Source organism: Muntiacus reevesi, chromosome 11 (assembly GCF_963930625.1).
Source record: "Muntiacus reevesi chromosome 11, mMunRee1.1, whole genome shotgun sequence".
Taxonomy (NCBI): Eukaryota; Metazoa; Chordata; class Mammalia; order Artiodactyla; family Cervidae; genus Muntiacus; species Muntiacus reevesi.
The window spans coordinates 11,298,422-11,316,865 of record NC_089259.1 but is presented as its reverse complement, the minus strand read 5'-3'; the positions used below and the strand labels follow the sequence as shown (position 1 = coordinate 11,316,865).

The window sequence follows — 18,444 nt, the reverse complement described above, 5'->3', positions numbered from 1 at the left end:
CCCTCCCGGCATCAGGGTCTTTTCCAATGAGTCAACCCTTTGCATGAGGTGCCAAAGTATTGGAGTTTCAGCTTCAGCATCAGTCCTTCCAATGAACACCCAGGACTGACCTCCTTTAGGATGGACTGGTTGGATCTCCTTGCAGTCCAAGGGACTCTCAAGAGTCTTCTTCAACACCACAGTTCAAAAGCATCAATTTTTCGGTGCTCAGCTTTCTTCACAGTCCAACTCTCACATCCATACATGACCACTGGAAAAACCATAGCCTTGACCGGACAGACCTTTGTTGGCAAAGTAATGTCTCTGCTTTTTAATATGCTATCTAGGTTGGTCATAACTTTCCTTCCAAGGAGTAAGCGTCTTTAGTCATAGTCATAGCTAAATTACTAACTTAATTTCCAATATGTAAAATACAGGTATACCGTCTTTTAAGAAAACATAATGTATAATTGTATGAAATTCAAAAACAATGTCTAAATGTAACTGCTTCATAAGACAGTTTTTAAAATATCAATGCCCTACTTATTTTGCATGGTTGGTATAGAGTTAATTGTGGGCTTTCCAGATGGTGCAGTCATAAAGAATCTGCCTCCCAGTGCAGGAGACACAAGAGACACGTGTTCAATGCCTGGGTCGGGAAGATCTTCTGGAGGAGGAAATGGCAGCTCACCCCAGTATTCTTGCCTGGAGAATCCCACGGACAGAGGAGCCTGATGGGTGACAGTCCGTGGGGTCGCAGAAGAGTTGTACGTGACTGAGCGCAAGCACAAAGAGTTAATCATAAAATATAAGAGCAACGTTTTATAAAATAAATTCTTAATACAGCGACTTCCCTGGTGGCTCGATGGTAGAAAATCCACCTGTCAGTGCAGGAGACACAGGTTCAATCCCTGCTCTGGGAAGAACCCACTTGCCAAGAATCAACTGAACTCATGCGCCAAACTATTGAGCCTGCTCTCTAGAGCCGGGGAATCCCAAGTGCTGAGCCCATGTGCCACAACTACTGAAGCGCCTGTCCTCTAGAGTCCATGCTCCACAACAAAGGAAGCTTCCGTGATGAGAAGCCGGAGTGCGGTAGCGCTAGCCCCCTCCTGCAGACCACAGCTCTGTGATCCAGCGGGTGTTGGCAATTGGGTCTCTGGTTCCTCTGCCTTTTCTAAATCCAGCTTGAACATCTGGAAGTTCTCGGTTCACGTACTGTTGAAGCCTGGCTTGGGGGATTTTGAGCATGACCTTGCTAGCATGTGAGATGAGTACAATTGTGCGGTAGTGTTAAACATTCTTTGGCATTGCCCTTCTTTGGTATTGGAATGAACTCTGACCTTTTCCAGGAGCTTTTCTGACGTGGGTAGCCATTCCCTTCTCCAGAGGATCTTTCTGACCCAGGCAGGATGGAACCTAGGTCTCCTGCATTGCAGGCAGATTCTGTACCATCTGAGCCACCAGGAAAGCCCTGCCTTTTGAAAACCTGTCCATATCTCACATTTGATTGTACAGGTTGCTATCCTTATCAGTTGCTGTAATAAGATTCTTACAAGGATCTTGTTATCTTGAAACATCATGCTTAAAGGCAAGGTGTAATGGGTGTAACATGATTCTTACAGAGCTCCTGTTTCACACTTTAATAGCCTGTAACACTCTTTTTCAGGTGCATCCATGCGTGGCAAGTCACTTCAGTTTTGTTGTTGTTATTTAGTCACTAAGTCGTGTCTAACTCTTTGTGACCCCATAGACTGTAGCCCACCAGGCTCCTCTGTTCATGGGCTTTCCCAGGCAAGAATAGTGGAGTGGGCTGCCATGCCCTCCTCCCGGGGATCTTCCTGACACAGGAATCAAACCCTCATCTCCTACATTGGCAGGCAGGCTTTTTACCACTGGCACCACCTGGGATGGTCAGTAGCTATTCTGAAATTCCTGTATAAACATCTGATGAAAATAAGATCCTTAGTAAAGTAAAATCGACAGAATACCACACTACCTTTTGTGAATGGATTGCGGAAATGTCATTCTTTTATGCAAAATAGAAGTCAAGACTTCACTAGGTTGGTGCAAAAGTAATTATGGTTTTGCACTGTAGAGCTTTGCCATCTGACATTGGAATACAGTCTTAAATAAATGTGGTTATGTTATACATCATTTTTATGCACATTTCTCACTTTATGTTTTTTTGCTAATGACACTACTTTCTGTTTATTTTAGACTATAGCAATGATGTTAGACAAAAAGCAAATTTGAGAGATTTTTTTTTCAAGTTCAAAATGGGTTGTAAAGCAGTGGAGACAACTCACAAGGTCAGCAATGCATTTGGCCCAGGAACTGCTAATGAATGTACAATGCAGTGATAGTCCAAGAAGTTTTGCAAAGGAGACGAGAGCCTTGAAGATGAGGAGCATAGTGGCCAGCCATGGGAAGTTGACGACAATCAAATGAGAGCCATCATCGAAGCTGATCCTCTTAAACTACGTGAGAAGTTGCCAAAGAGCTCAAAGTCAACCATTCTGTGGTCATTTGGTATTTGAAGCAAATTGGAAAGCTGAAAAAGCTTGATAAGTGGGTGTCTCATGAGCTGACCACAAATCAAAAAAATTGTTTTGAAGTGTCATCTTCTCATTCTATGCAATAACAACGAACTATTTATCCATTGGACTGTGATGTGAAACAAAAACTGGATTGTAGACACCGACCAGAGACAACTAACTCAGTAGCTGGACCAAGAAGAAGCTCCAAAGCACTTCCCAAGGCCAAACTGGCACCAAAAAACATCATGGTCACGGTTCAGTGGTCTGCTGGCCTGATCCACTACCGCTTTCTGAACCCCAGAGAAACCATTACATCTGAGAAGTATGCTCAGCAAATCGATGAGATGCACCAAAACCTGCCATGCCTGCAGCCGGCATTGTTCAACAGAAAGGACCCAATTCTCCATGACAATGCCTGACCACATGGCATGTCGCACAACCAGCGCTTCAAGAGTTGTATGAATTAGGCTACTCTCACCAACCAGCTACCACTTCATCAAGTGTCTCGACAAGTTTTTGCAGGGAAAATGCTTTCACAACCAGCAGGAGGCAGAAGATGACTACCAAGAGTTCATCGAATCCCAAAGTATGGATTTTTACACTACAGGAAAACAAACTTATTTTCTCATTGGCAAAAAATGTATTGACTGTAATGGTTCCTATTTTGATGAATAAAGTTGTGTTCGAGCCTAGTTATAATGATTTAAAAGTCACAGTCCAAAACCACAATCACTTTTTAATCAGTCCAGTACTAGGTACTTCTTGGGCTTTAGTGTCAAATCCTGTGCCTTGCCAACTTTAATATTAGTCTGATTTTTTATGACTATTCTTAATTATTATGAACATTCCTTGCTCACTGTACTCTTTATGTAATGCCAAGAATTCAGCTAAATTCCAGGAGGAACTAAAGCCCTCGGTGGATGTCTGCTGAAAGGTACGTTATCCTATTCGATTCTGAATCATTATTACCTCCTCATATTGACATCCTCCAAAGTGCCTGCATTTCTACCTGGTGTCTACCAAAAAGGTCAATGCAGCCTTCTGCTACAGCATCCTTCATTAAAACAGAACTGGACAATGCCATTTTGCAAACAGACAGTGCTTTCTGAAGAAATGATTGATGCTTAGATGCCATTTGGAATCTGTAGGACATGGTATGTAGGACATGGCATGTCTTTCTGCCAGGACATGGCAAACACTTCCTCTTCTTGTTTCTAATGATGTGATTCACCACCTTCCCTGGAGACAGGGTTTTGTGACACCAAAATGTTCCACCCTCTGATCCAGCCTGTATTCCACTCTTATCCCTCATCCAGAAATGACAATAATATATGAAAAGTCTTAGTTGATCAGTCATGTCTGACTCCTTGCGACCCCATGGACTGTAGCCCACCAGGCTCTTCTGACCATGGAATTCCCCAGGCAAGAATACTGGACTTGGTTGCCATTCCCTTCTCTACAGTATCATTCCGACCCAGGGATTGAACCCTGGTCTCCTGCGTTGCAGGCAGATTCTTTACCATCTGAAGCCCATAATATATGAAGAGACCCAGCAAATTCTCTGCCTTCCCTCAAACAGAAGTCTCTCTCAAATTACCTACAAGTCAGAGAAGATTGTTATGAATTGCCATGAATCCTGACCTCTGTTCATTTGTTAACTTTGGCCAACTTGGGTTCTACTCTTCATGACTCACAGCTTCTGATACCTGCAGGTCAAAAGGTGAAAGTAATGAAACATAAAGATGCACAAGTATACACAAGAACAAACACCTGCTGGGAGAAGCCAAGGCTTTCTGTGTTCCCTGCCAAGAATTCAGTTTCCCTGTCCACCTTCATGATGGATTTCCTCACTAAGCTCCCTCCTTTTCAGTGATGTAACACCAGTTTCATGGCTGTTCCAATAACAAGTGGTTCACGTCCACCTATGCCAGGAGCCACTGGGATATTCATATTGGTCACCTTTTGCCTCCAGAAAGGCATCAACAAAACTGCTGTAGTCTAAGGACCACGCTCTCACCCCAGCCCCAATATTTATATTCAGGATCACTTTACATGCTGTTTTTGCCTGGTACAATCATATACCATCCTGATATAATCATGGTTCTTGCTTGTGATCAGTGCCTCTTTTCTTTCTTAAAAAAAATCTCAGTTTGTAAAATAAAGTATAATGACATTGTATGTATGTCCTGCTAGACAGACCTTTTCTTTCCTGCCAAGTAAAATGGATCTGACCTGGGGTACTTACCAGAGAGAAATAACCAGCCAAATCCTAAAGTTACAATCTTCAGTTCTACTCTTCCCCCAACCAAGAAATCTAATTGGTCATTTCTCCTTCCCACCATCTAAACTGAAATATCATCCACACTTACCTCAGAATATCAAATGTGCAGGAACTACATTTTCTAACTAGGGTACTTCCTGGACTTAATTTTCTTTGTCAGCATTTGTAGCTGTAAAATATGGTGAGGAATTCTAAGTCACAAAAGATAATTGACAAGCTTTCTCAAGGAAGCCAAAGTGACCTTCAAGTGATATGTCAGTAGTGGTACCTAGGGACAACCCTACCAACATGTTACTAATCTCAGTAGCAACCTGGTACTTTCTCTCTTTAAAACCGTTTGCAAAGCTGCCTGACACCTGTCTCATCTTCTCAACATTAAGCCTGTCATATTGGTTTGATCTACAACTACAGCTCCTAAGTGCTCTCAAATTCTACAGCTCTCAAATCTAGCAGCCTCTCCTTCATCCTGCCAAGCACAATCCCACTGTTCCCACTAATAAAGGATATTTAGGAATATGTAGTTCATGTCATACCAGATTTCTTGGATGTCCTGGAAAAAATTCCAGTTCTTCAATAAATGGAATACAAGCAGAAGACCAAGGCTGGGAGCCTGCCTCCTCATCTCTGCTTGCCATTTGCAGTCCTAGGCCATTAACCTATGCAGATCATGCAGAGTCCCATAATTCTGAAGTGTCTATTGCCACCTGGGCCTGAGAAAACTAACTAGTCCACTTAGAGAAAGTGGCATCACTACCTATCCCCAAGGGTCTAACCCCCCCCTGAGAATTTCTGAAAACTCATTTGTCAGGAAACCTCCATGGGATAAATTTTCCTCCACTCTGATCCTGCCCTCTTCACCCATTATTTTTGCTTCATTCCAACCTGTTTGATAGCTGTGCCACTTGAAGGCAGGCAGGGATTGTGTGTTGTTTATCATCGACTTTCCCCATGTCACAAAATTAGGCAAGGGGCTTCCATAGTGGTGCAATGATAAAGTGCATTGCCTGCCAATGCAGGGGATGTGGGAGACACAGTCTCGATTGCAAATGGCACCCCACTCTAGTATTATTGCCTGGAAAAAAATCCCATGGACATGGAGCCTGGTGGGCTATAGGCCATGGAGTCGCAAAAGAATCAAATACGACTGCGTGCCTAAACAACAACAAAGAACTGGGCAATGAGCATCATTTAGGCAGCAGACTCATCCCTGCTGCTTCACTATATCTTGTAGCTCTCTGTTTTCATATGCTGGCCTCGAGGCTCAGTCTGAAAAATGGGAGCAAAAAGCACTGGAAAAAGAGATGTATGTTTTCTATATATAAATGTTTTTCTACTTCTGGTTATTTTACAAATTGAATCAAAATCTGTACTCTAGCTTCTTGTTTTTTCTCTCACAACCATCCAGGGTTCTTTTCCTTCCTTCAGTAACGCAATTATGTCAGGCCTAGAAATGGAATGGCCCAATGAGACCAAATCACTACAGTTCTCCATTATCATATTGTGGCACACCTTCTTTGGAACAGGGTTGAAAGAACTCTATGGCCACATCCCTGAATGTTATTGATCCATCGGCCTTGGTTTTAGACTTGCAAGAGCTGATCAGTCCTCAGGGTTCCTTTACCAGAAAAAACTCAGAGAGATCAAACATGTATTGGTATTTGCCTTTCTCTGTCTGACTTTACTTAAAATGGGGCTTCCCTGGTCGCTCTGCAATGAATCTGCCTACAATGCAGGAGACTCGGGTTCAATGTCTGGGTCAGGAAGATCCTCTGGAGAAAGGCGTGGCTACGCATGCTAGTATTCTTGCCTGGAGAATTCTATGGACAGAAAAACCTGGTGGACTACAGTCTATGGGGTCACAAAGAGTCAGACACAGCTGAGCCACTAACACTTTTACTTACTTTCACTTTCTTTACTTAATATAATGCCCTCTAGATCCATCCGTGTTGTGGCAAATGGCAGGATTTCCTTCTTTTTATGACTGAATAACATTCGATTGTATATATGTCGCATTTAAAAAATCCATTCATCTCTTGAGGATCTCTTGTTTCCATCTCTTGGCTATAATAAATGGTGCTGCATTTAACACTGGGGTGCTGATATATTTTCAAGATGTGATTTTGTTTCCTTTGGATAAATATCAAGAGGTAGAACTGCTGGGTTATATGGGAGTTCTAGTTTTGGTTTTGGGGAGACTCTCCACGCTGTTTTCCACGGTGGCTGCACCAGTTTACATTCCCTCCAGCAGTGCGTAGGGGTTCCCTTTACTCCACGTCCTTGCCAACACTTGTTATTTCTTGTCTTATTGGTAAATGACCAATAAGGTGCTATTTTATTGTAGTTTTGATTTGCATTTGCCTGATTACTGATGATGTTGAACTCCTTCTCTTGTACTTCTTGTCCATTATTGTGTCTTCTTTGGAAAAATGTCTCTTCTGAGCCTCTTCCTATTTTTCAACTTGGATGTTTGTTTGGTTTTCTATTAAGCTTTAAAAGATTTTTTAAAATATATTGTGAATTATAAATCAACTATATTCCAACATAAAAAAAATTGCTTTTAAAGCAGTAGAGCTCTGGGATCAGAGTTAGTAGCCTTGAAGATACTGGGGCTTCAGTTTAGGTGTGATCCAGTTGCTAACGGATCTAAATCAGGCCTGAGCTGTAGTCATCTCTAAAAGGGCAATAAACAGGAGTCTTAGAAGAAGCAAGAAGACAAGCTAGTAAAGCCAGAAAGAACCTTCAGAGAGCAGAAAGACCACGCTGTTCAATGCAGAACTATTCAGGAGACCTTGGGTGAAGTGTTGTATTTCACAACACAAGTAGCCTGGAAGCATGCTGTCCCGGGTATGTGCTTAAAGGACTCATGGTATCCCAGTCTTCTCTAAGACAGAGGGTTATATTTCCAAGAGGCGCTTTAGGTCTGAGGAGTAAGAGAAGGTTAAGAGAGACAGCTGTGTCCTAATAAATGAGTTTCTGTTCTGGATGCCTGGATCTCAAGAGTGTTTAATTTGATCAGTCTGACACAGGTTAGTAAGGAAGTCTGAAAGCTTAGCAAGTGTGGAGAGCTGTAAATTTTCATCACTGTTAGCTGAGCTATCTATTACACTCATTCACTGGACTGGGAGAGGTTTCAGACAACTGAGCTGGGAGGAAATCCAGTCTGGGACTCAGAGTTCCATATCCCGAAATAGTTCACGAATGCAGCAGGTGTCAAAAGATCTAACAACAAGTCTAAGAGGTGATTCAGAAAGCAGACAAATCCAGGCTCAGGGAACCTAGGCTCCGGAGATGTTCAGAAATCCAGGCTGACAGCTGGCAGGATGTGTATCAACAAATAAAATAATGTCTCTCCATATGGGTGCAGAAGTGGGACATCAGTTTTGGAAGAGAAGTGGCCCAAACAGGGGAACTTCTGTTCCTAGATCAACACCTTAGGTACCCAAGAGCTCAGGTTCAACAAAAAGAGAGGAATCAATTGTGTGAATCAGCAATCAAGTTATTAAGTTGAGACATAAGATCAGGGCCAACACTAAGATATTTGGGGGACTTCCCGACTTCCCTGGTGGTTCAGTGGTTAAGACTCTGCACTCCTAATACAGGGGATCCAGGTTCGATCCTTGGTCAGGGAACTAGATCCCAGAGGCCACAACTAATACCTGGCACAGCCAAATGCATAAATTAGTTAATTAAACAAAATACTAGGATGTTTTGTATACCTTAAAGAAGTTTTGAAGTAAGGATGAATTCTAGAACCCGGCTCAGCTTGTTCTGCAGGGACATGATGGAGGCAGGTGATGGGAACTAGGTATAGTTTTAAATTAAGAAAATTTACAAGTAACTGCAAGTAATATAACAGATTTTTTTTAAAGAAGTAAAATGTTCCAGGTACAGTTAAAGCTTTATTCTCACTATGCTTTCTTCTTCTTTTCTCTTCATAGGAAACTGCCATCCTGAAGTTGATGCATATCTTTACCACAAATGTTTTTATACTTTTAGTGTATGAATTCATAAACAATATGTGCTATTTGAGTGTTAAAATTTTTACATAAATGGTGTCACGTGGTCACATGGTGTGTATATATTTGACAACCCACTTATTCTTTCATTCAGCACTAAAAAGTCTAATATACTGATTGATGGATGTTTATAAGATTCATTCAGTTGTATTAATAGACAAGTTTATTTACACATTCTCCTTGAGCTTCTCTGTTGGCTCAGATGGTAAAGAATCCACCTGCAATGCGAGAGACCTGGGTTCGATCTCTGGGTTGGGATGATCCCCAGTAGAAGGGATAGGCTACCCACTCTAGTATTCTTGTCTGGAGAATTCCATGGACAGAGGAGCCTGGCAGGCTATAGTCCATGGGGTCGCAAAGAGTCAGACTGAGCGACTGAGCGGCTACCACACACATTATTAAATATCTAGTTTTCATGAAGGCAATATTGCAATATACACTGTTATACATATCTCTTTGTGCCCATGTGTATATACCTAGGAATGGAATCACTAGGTCATAGACCAGAGGTATCTTCAACCAATAAGGTATTACCAAATAGGTCTCCAAGTGGTATACTGATTTACATTCCCATTTGCAGTGTGTATGAATTCCTATTTTCTTTTGCCCTTGCCAAAACCTCTGTTATCATACAGTTTTGCCAATCCGAGGGATCTAAAATGATCTCTCATTTGCCTGCATTTCTCTGACTACGGTAGCATTGAGCATATTTTTTGATTTTGTTAATATTGATTATTTGAATTCCTTTGATAGAAGTTGCATTTTCCATTCAAATTGCCCGTTTTTCTAATGGATTATTTGCTTTCTGAAATTATTTTATATGAATTTATACAGATGGAAAAGAATCATATGAAAAGATGATCAATATCACTAGTCATTAAATAAATGCAGAGTAAAACTATAATGAGATAAGCTAACCTACTAGAACTTACCCATTCACTGGGCTCAGTCACTTGATTGTGTAGGACTCTGCGACCCTGTGGACTGTAGCCCTCCAGGCTCCTCTGTCCATGGAATTCTCCAGGCAAAGAATACTGGAGTGGGTTGCCATGCCCTCCTCTAGGGGATATTCCCAACCCAGGGATCTAACCCAGGTCTCCTACATTGCAGGCAGATTCTTTACCATCTGAGTCACTAAGGAAGCCCAAGAACATTGGAGTGGGTAGTCTATCCCTTCTCCAGGGGAACTTCCCAATCCAGAAATTGAACCGGGGTCTCCTGCATTGCAGGCAGATTCTTTACCAACTGAGCCACCAGGAAAACCCATATGTGTATAATAGATACTAATTCATGGTACAATAGCTTTTATGTTTGAAAGTATTTTTCCAGTCTGTGGTCTATCTTTTAATTTTTATATGTCGTTTATTATTGAACAGAACCTTAATAATTTTGTTTAGTCAAATTGTGAATCCTTTTTAAAAAATGGTCTATGCTTTTTATACCTTATTTAAAATAATCCTTCCCTAGTCCAACAACACAGAATATTTTCTTATATTTTCTTTTAAGAAGTCTGAAGTTTTGCTTTTTACATTGATGCATTTTATTTATTAGAATTAATTTTGAATATGATGTAAAGAAAAGGATCTAATTTTTTCTTTTTCCTTGTAGATGTCTAATAATTCCAGCACTATTGACTGAACAGATTTTCATTTCCCTCTTAATTTTAAGCATCAAATTTCATTCTTAGAGTCTAAGAAACATGCCTGACACTGCTTTTTCTACATTCATATTTTGTCCTCTCAAATAGCATGATGTTCCACAAACCCAAAATCTTGTCACTTCTGAGAGATGGCATTGACAGCAAATTAAGTGTTTATTAAATACATCCTTTTAGAATAAAAATTCTAGAAAATAACTAGAACTTGAAGTCTCTGCTCCATGTTAGTTTTTTAAAATTTCTTATTCAATTAAAAAAATTAAAATCTCCATGTGTGCTCATAAAAGCTCTACAATGTATATTAAGCATCCATAAAGTACAAAAAACTAATGGTGTGATTAAAAACAGGTGCATTTCCTAAATAATACTACAGACTGGATTATTTAAACCAGTACAGTCTAAAAGAAATTTAATTCAAGCCATGCATGTAATTAAATTTTTTTCTAGTAGCCATATTAAAAAGGTAAAGAAAAATATGAAAAACTAATTCCATAATATATTTTATTTAGCCCAATATATTAAAAATATTATCATGGCAACATTTAGCTAATACAAGAATTATTATTGAGGCATTTTACATTCTTTTTTTCATCCTAAGTAGCAAAATTTGATGTGTATATCTGAATTCAGACTAACCTCATTTCAAGTGCTCAATAGCCACATGTAGCCAGTGGTTACCATATTGGATAGTGCATATTGAGGCTCAGACAGTAAACAATCTACCCACAATGCAGAAGACCTGGGTTTGATCCCTGGATCTGGAAGATCCTCTGGAGAAGGGAATGTCGACCCACTCCAGTGCTCTTACCTGGAGAATCCCAGGGAAGAGGAGCCTGGTGGGCTACATTTCATGGGGTCGCAAAGAGTCAGACAGGACTGATCAACTAACACTTTCCCTGTAAATAACTAAAAATGTTGGATAAAATCTAAATGAAGGCAGAATTCTAGAGAGTTAAGCTTATTACTGAATTAGATTTTATCTGAGGGCATTTGCCAAAATGCCTGAATGAATGGCTATTTTCATGGCTTCCAGGATCTCAGGAGAAAGACTCAAGTCAGGAACCACCCTAGGTGAGGAGTCTAGCAGGAAATTGTTGTCATTGTTGTTGTTTAGTAGCTCATTCATATCCGACTCATTTGTGTCCCGTTCCCCCTCCCTAAAACACAAAAAGGCTGCCCCCTCAACCTCATTCAGGTGAGTCGGAAATTAATCCATCTCACAGGCTATGACTAGACCATCTCCAGAATGAAAAGCTGCCATTAACACATGTATTAAAATCTTGTGAATCAAAGAAAAAAATCATGAAGTAAATTATTATATGCTTGAAGTTGGATAACAAGGCTGAATGTTAAAAGTTGGGGGATACGTGACACCTTCCCAGCATCAGGCTCTGCCTTGCCATTTCAGTCCTGAGCAGGGCATGGGCCTCTGTCTGTTGGAGGACCTATCATACAGCGTTAGTATGAAATTGCAGGTCTGGTGGCTGGAGGACTTGCTCTCAAGCCTGAACACCCGCAGAATTTTTCCACTGAACTCCAGCTGTCTCCTGCTTCTACCATGCTGGGTTGGTTGTCTGATTGGGATTCTGCCTGAGTTTCCTAACTGAGGTTAGAGACTTGTCCTAAGTCTCAACCCACAGACCTCCCTTAAGTAATTGAACTTGTCCAGGAAGTCCCAGACAGGCAGATGACTACCTTGGACCTATCCATGTGTGCGTGCTCAGTTGTGTCTGACTCTTTGTGACCCCACTGACTAAAGCCTGCCAGGCTCCTCAGTCCATGAGATTTCCCAGGCAAGAATACTGGAGTGGGTTGCCATTTCCTCCTCCAGGGGATCTTCCCAACCCAGGGATTGAACCCACATTTCCTGCATCTCCTGCATTGGCAGGCTGATTCTTTACTACTGGGCCAAGTGAGAAACCCCATCTTGGACGCATACATGGCCTCTAAAAATAGAAAAAGAAAAATACTGTGGGATGCAGCTAAAATAGTACTTAAAGGAAAATTGATGATTTGTATCCTTTTTTAATTAATAAAAAGAATATACTAAACATCCAACCCAAGAAGTAGAAAACTAAAAAGAGAACCAACTGAGAGGTTCTTTTTTTTTTTTCTTGAGAGGTTCTAAGAAACTAAGAACCTAACAACTAAGAAACTAAGAGGAAATAAAGTCATGACTAAATAGTTTTACTGGTAACTCCACTGTATGCTCAAAGAACAGACAACTCCATTCTTAAACTCTTTCACAGAATAAAAAAGAAGAAATGCTTTCTCAACTCATTTTATGAGTTACTGTAAACTTGACTCTCAAACTAAGCAAGGGCAGTGAAGTGTCACTTTTGAACATAGATGTAAGAATTTTAAACAAAATATTGCAAGTAAGATATCCTCTTCACTCATTGAATAGACATTTTTTGAAGATCAACTAGGAGCCAAGCTTTGTTCAATGTGATGGGGACAAGATGAATAATATATGCTCTTTATTCTTAAGAAATAGCAAATTTAGTGGGAAGAGAGATGCATTAATAATTATGCTGTAATATAATCGCTCTAGTCAAGAACAAAGTGTAATGGGAACAGAATGTCTTAAGTTTGCCTTGAGAAGGTCGCATTGGGAGATCTCCTGAGCTGCGACTCTATGGATAAGTGGAAGCTTGACAGGTAGACAAGAGGTGGTGTTGGTAGTGGATCCAGGGAGGAGAGTAGGTGTGTAATCTAGGGTACTCTGTGTGTGTGTGGGGGGGGGGCGGTGTGGGTGTGGTGTGTGTTGTATGTGGGGGGCAGGGGAAAGGATGTAGACAAGGATGAGGGAAAAAACATCAATTCAGAGGTAGGCTTGAAAGCTTTCCTCTCATGTAGACTCAATATACAAGGGAGATAAGTGACTTTATGCTGTGCTTAATCACTCAGCCGTGTCCAACTCTTTGCAACCCTATGGATTGTAGCCCTCCAGGCTCCTCTGTCCATGGGGATTCTCCAGGCAAGAATACTGGAGTGGGTTGCCATTTCCTCTTCCAGTGGATCTTTCCAACCCCGGGATCTAACCCAGGTCTCCCGCATTGCAGGCAGATTCTTTACTCTCTGAGCCACCAGGCAAACCCAAGAGTATTGGAGTGTGTAGCCTATCCCTTTCTCCACGGGATCTTCCCAACCCAGGAATCGAACTGGAGTCTCCTGCATTGCAGGCAGATTCTTTACCAGCTGAGCTACCAGGGAAGCCCTAAGTGATTTTAGTTAATACCTAAACTACTCTGTAATTAAAGTTATCAGAGAATGCAGAATATCAGAGAATGAGTCAATATAAAATGAATATAAACTAATATTTAAGTTCACAGAGTTTACAATGAATTGATTCACTAAAGTTAGTTTGACTTCCAATTTTTGCTAGTATCTATTTTTACTCATTTTATTGTTATTGATGTCCCTATATTAAAATAGATAGAAATTATATTAAGCTAATTTCTATCTTGATGAAAATAGAGATTGAATTTTACTTTTAAATTTAGAAATTACTTCTGGCCAAAAACAGTAAAGTATATTTCCAGGATTCTATAATCATTTTCAAATCAGCTGAAGTGCTCTTTAATAATTTGATTTCCAGTTGAAATTTCATACTTCATCAAATCATAATTAAGCTAATTAAAGTGTTACCTACCAGTGTTTCTTGATGGTCAAAAAATTGTCATCATCGAATAATGAGCTTTTAGACATTCATGCCATTGAGCTGGACAAACTTTTATCATAGTCTTGAGATGTTTAATATTCTTAATTGTCAGTCTAATGGTCATTGGCTTCTGAACTTTAACTGGTTTTCAGTTTTGCTGATTTACTGTGGGGATATATTTTAAACAAGTTATGAGAGGTAAGTTTTATGCTCTGTTGCATATTTCTTGTTATTAATTTCCAACTTAACTGCACTATGGTTAAGAGTCTCTAGTTTGTATGAGTTGGGTTCTTTAAATTTGTTGACAATTGCTTGAAGCCCAGAACTTAGCCTTTCAAGAAGCTCTAGTTTATTTTCTGTAAACTAGAGGCTAAGGCTAGTAGAGACGTTGGATCAGATCAGTGATTCCTAAGCCTGGTCAGAGGTAAGAATTATGCAGGGAGGGTGATCAGAATGGCACACTGATCCCTTCCCCAAAGATTCTAGTTCCATAGGGCCTGGACATTTTGTAAGTTGCTTTCCAGATGATTCTTGGGAAGTCAGCAGAGCATTGGAAACTGTTGAACTAGGGCTGCATTTTTAAAACTGTAGAACTATGGACGATGACCCATTAGTGCAGGGGTCAGGCTGCCTTCTGTTTTGTTTTAATATTTATTTATTCATTTGGCTGCATTGAGTCTTCCTTGCAGCATGCAGGATCTTTGCTGTGTCGTGCGTGATCCTTTATTGCAGTGCAGGGATTCTCTAGTTGTGGGGCGCAGGCTCAGTAGTTGCAGCTCCCAGGTTCACTAGTTATCGTGCATGGGCTTAGTTGCCCAGAGCCATGTGGAATCTTAGTTCCCCGACAAGGGATCAAACCCATGTCCCTTGCATTTCGAGGTGATTCTTAACCACCGGACCACCAGGGAAGTCCCCTTGTCATCTGTTTTTTAAATAGCATTCTGTTGGAACACAGTGATGCCCATTATTCACATGTTGTCTGTGACTGCTTTTCTGCTGACACGGCAGCGTTGAGTAGACTTAAGAGTCCCACATGGCCCACAAAGTCCAAAATATTCACTATTAACCCTTTACAGAAAAAGTTTGCTGATCCTTTCACTAGTGAGTTATCAGATCATTCCAATAGGTTGCAATCAGTATTTTAAAAGAGAAAATAGAGGTACTTCCTTGGCAGTCCAGTGGTTAAGACTTTGCCTTCCGGTGCAAGGGGTGCAGGTTCGATCCCTGGTTGGGGAGCTAAGATCCCACATACCTCACTGCCAAAAATCCAAAACTTAAAAACAGAAAGCAATATTGTACCAAATTCAGTAAAAGACTTTTTAAAAAATGGTCTACAAAAAAATAGAAAATATTAAAGCACATTGCATGTGCTTAAGTGCTGTTTAGTTAAACTTGTTAACATATAAACATGTGTGTACATATGTATGCATACACACATATGTATATATTTGTGTTGTTCAGTTGCTCAGTCGCTCAGTCATGTCTGACTCTGCGACTGCAGCACACTAGGCTTCCCTGTTTTTCACCATCTCCCGGAGCTTGCTCACACTCATATCCATCGAGTTGGTGATGCCATCCAACCATCTCATCCTCTGTCGTCCCCTTCTCCTCCTACCCTCAATCTTTCCCAGCATCAGGGTCTTTTCCAATGAGTTGGCTCTTCGCATCAGGTGGCCAAAGTATTGGAGCTTCAGCCTCTGCATCAGTCCTCCCAGTGAATATTCAGGATCGATTTCCTTTAGGATTGACTGGTTTGAGCTCCTTGCAGTATTTGTGTATGTTGGAAAAAATATATTTTTTGGAAAAAATGAGTAGAATGCTTTAAAAAACCCACAGGATAATCTTTGGTCCCTTCTCTTCGTGGACTTTCTCCCAGTTGGTAGGGTGCTATGGCAGGGTGGATTGGGGTGGGAAGGAGGTGTGTGTGGGAATGGAGGTATTCAGAGAGTGTGCTTTACTGATACCATGCTTCTGGGGCTGCTTCCTACTTGGTAAGTCAGTGTCTGTCCTTTAAGGAAGGGTAATGCACAAAGCCCATATTGAACCAAAATATCACGGCCAAAAGTAGAGCCAACCAGAGTTGTGTGGAGGGTGTGAGAACATTTCCCATGGGACTAATGCTAAACTAGGTTTATGATGAAGATTAAGTGTACACGTGTGCATGGATGCTAAGTCTCTCCAGTCGTGTCCGACTCTTTGTGACCCCATGAACTGTAGTGTGCTAGGATCCTCTGTCCATGGAATTCTCCAGGCATGGATACTGGAGTGGGTTGCCATTTCTTATTCCATTAAATGTACATATAGTGCCTCAAACTAAGAAGTGCTATACAATTCTAGGCCTCTGCAATTTCTCATCTGTAGCCTCTCATTCTTGTGGCTGGAATCTACACCCCAGTCAGAGGCAAGTTCCAGGATGTTGCCAACCATATGCACTAATTGTCGCATTCTGTGAAGGCACCAGTGATGGGACAAGGACTGGGGAAGACTAACACCAAGGCTAGAGATAGGGAAGGAAAGATAAGGTTCAGATCCTTGGACTAATGGGAAAATTCTTGTTTCTAAAATAGTAACAATAATGCAGGGAAATTTACTGTATTTAGATTTCCTGGTAAAAAATTATTTTGCTAGCACTACACCTTGGTCTGAATGTTTGTTGAAATCCTAACCCTCAAGATGATATTAGGAGGCTGGGCCTCTTGGAGGTGAGTAGATCACGAGGACTGCGCCCTCATGAATGGGATTAGTGCCCTTATAAAAGAAACTCCTGGAGAAGGAAATGCAACCAGTCCAGTATTCTTGCCTGGAAAATCCCATGGACAGAGGAGCCTGGTGCAATCCATGGGGTCACAAAGACTCAGACACGATTGAGTGAGTGAGCACACACACAAGAAGAGACTCCAGAGAGCTTCCTGGCCTCTTCCAACATATGAAGACAGAGGAAGAAGGTGGTCCTCTATGAACCAGAAAATGGGCTCTCCTCAGACACAGAATTTCCTAGGACCTTGATCTTGGATTTCACAGCCTCCAGAACTGTAATCCATAAATTTCTGTTGTTTAAAATCTATCCAGTTTATGATATTTTGTTATAGTAGCCTGAATGGACAAAGACAGACTATACACCGTTAGCTGCCAAGATTAGGAAACTGACCTTCTGATTAAGGAAGAATTATGAGTCTATAAACAAGTTGCTGCTTTAAAGAATTTTTATAGAATATAATTTGCATTTTAAAGTAAAAATAATTTAATATGATGATTCAGAAAGTCCTTCAGACAGTATCTCAGGGTCACCATGGAAATGAATAAATGTTTCGGTCACTAGTGACTTGCTTTTAAAAGGATGCTGGATGACAAGCTTTTTTGTTGGAGTTTACACTCTGGTTCTTTTTTTTTTCTAACTTGGTTAAGATTCTGCATATTTTCCCTTTATATATAGCCAAATGCAAGATTAAAGGGCCCCCCAAGATGTTCTGCTCCTGTGATCTGATGCTTGAATTAATTCTTCCTTAGTCATCAAGCAGATAATGTGCATATACCATGTGCCAAGCACTGGTCCATACACTGGGATACAGTGGTTAAAAAATTTCTTGCCCCAAGGGTTCGGTTCACATCCTCTCAGGCTCTGAACCCTTCTCTTAAAGGGGAACTCATTCAATGAGACAGTCCAGTGCATCTTTGGACATCACAGTTTTTCCTGTCAATTTCACTTGTTTATCTCATTTAGAAGTGTCCATCAGTAGATGAATGGATAGAGGAGATATTTTGTATGTGCGTGTGTGTGTGTGTAATGAAATACTATTCAGCCATAAAAAAGAATGAAAATTTTGCCATTTGTAGCAACATGGATGGGACTTGAAGGGTATTATGCTAAGCCACACAGAGAAAGACAATACTGTTTAATATCACTTTCATGTGAAATCTAAAAAAATACAACAAACTAGTGAATATAATGAGAAAGAAGAAGACTCACAGATACAGAGAGTGACCTAGTGGTTACCAATGGGGAGAGAGGAGGCAATATAGGGGGGAGCAGGAGGTACAAATTATTGGTTAGAAGACAGGCTAGAGGGATGTATTGTATAATACATATATAGACAATATTTTGAAATAACTGTAAATGGAACATAAGCTTTAATATTGTATAAAATATTAAAAATTGTAAATTATGAATGATTTTATAATTTATTAAAGATTGACAAATAAAAGATAAATAATTTAATAAAAAATTAAAAATTAATGCAAGCCCAACTCCCTGTGATTGTCTTTCAAGTATCTTAACTTTTGGTCCAACCTCATCTCCTCCCACCTCT

General features: G+C 40.5%; 1 non-coding gene across 1 annotated transcript; it reads left to right on the top strand.

Moving 5' to 3' along the window:
- Positions 1-8,356: 8,356 nt before the first annotated feature.
- TRNAR-CCU (transfer RNA arginine (anticodon CCU)) lies at positions 8,357-8,429 on the top strand. The gene has a single exon. It is a non-coding gene; the product is annotated as a tRNA-Arg (tRNA).
- The last annotated feature ends 10,015 nt before the right edge of the window (positions 8,430-18,444 follow it).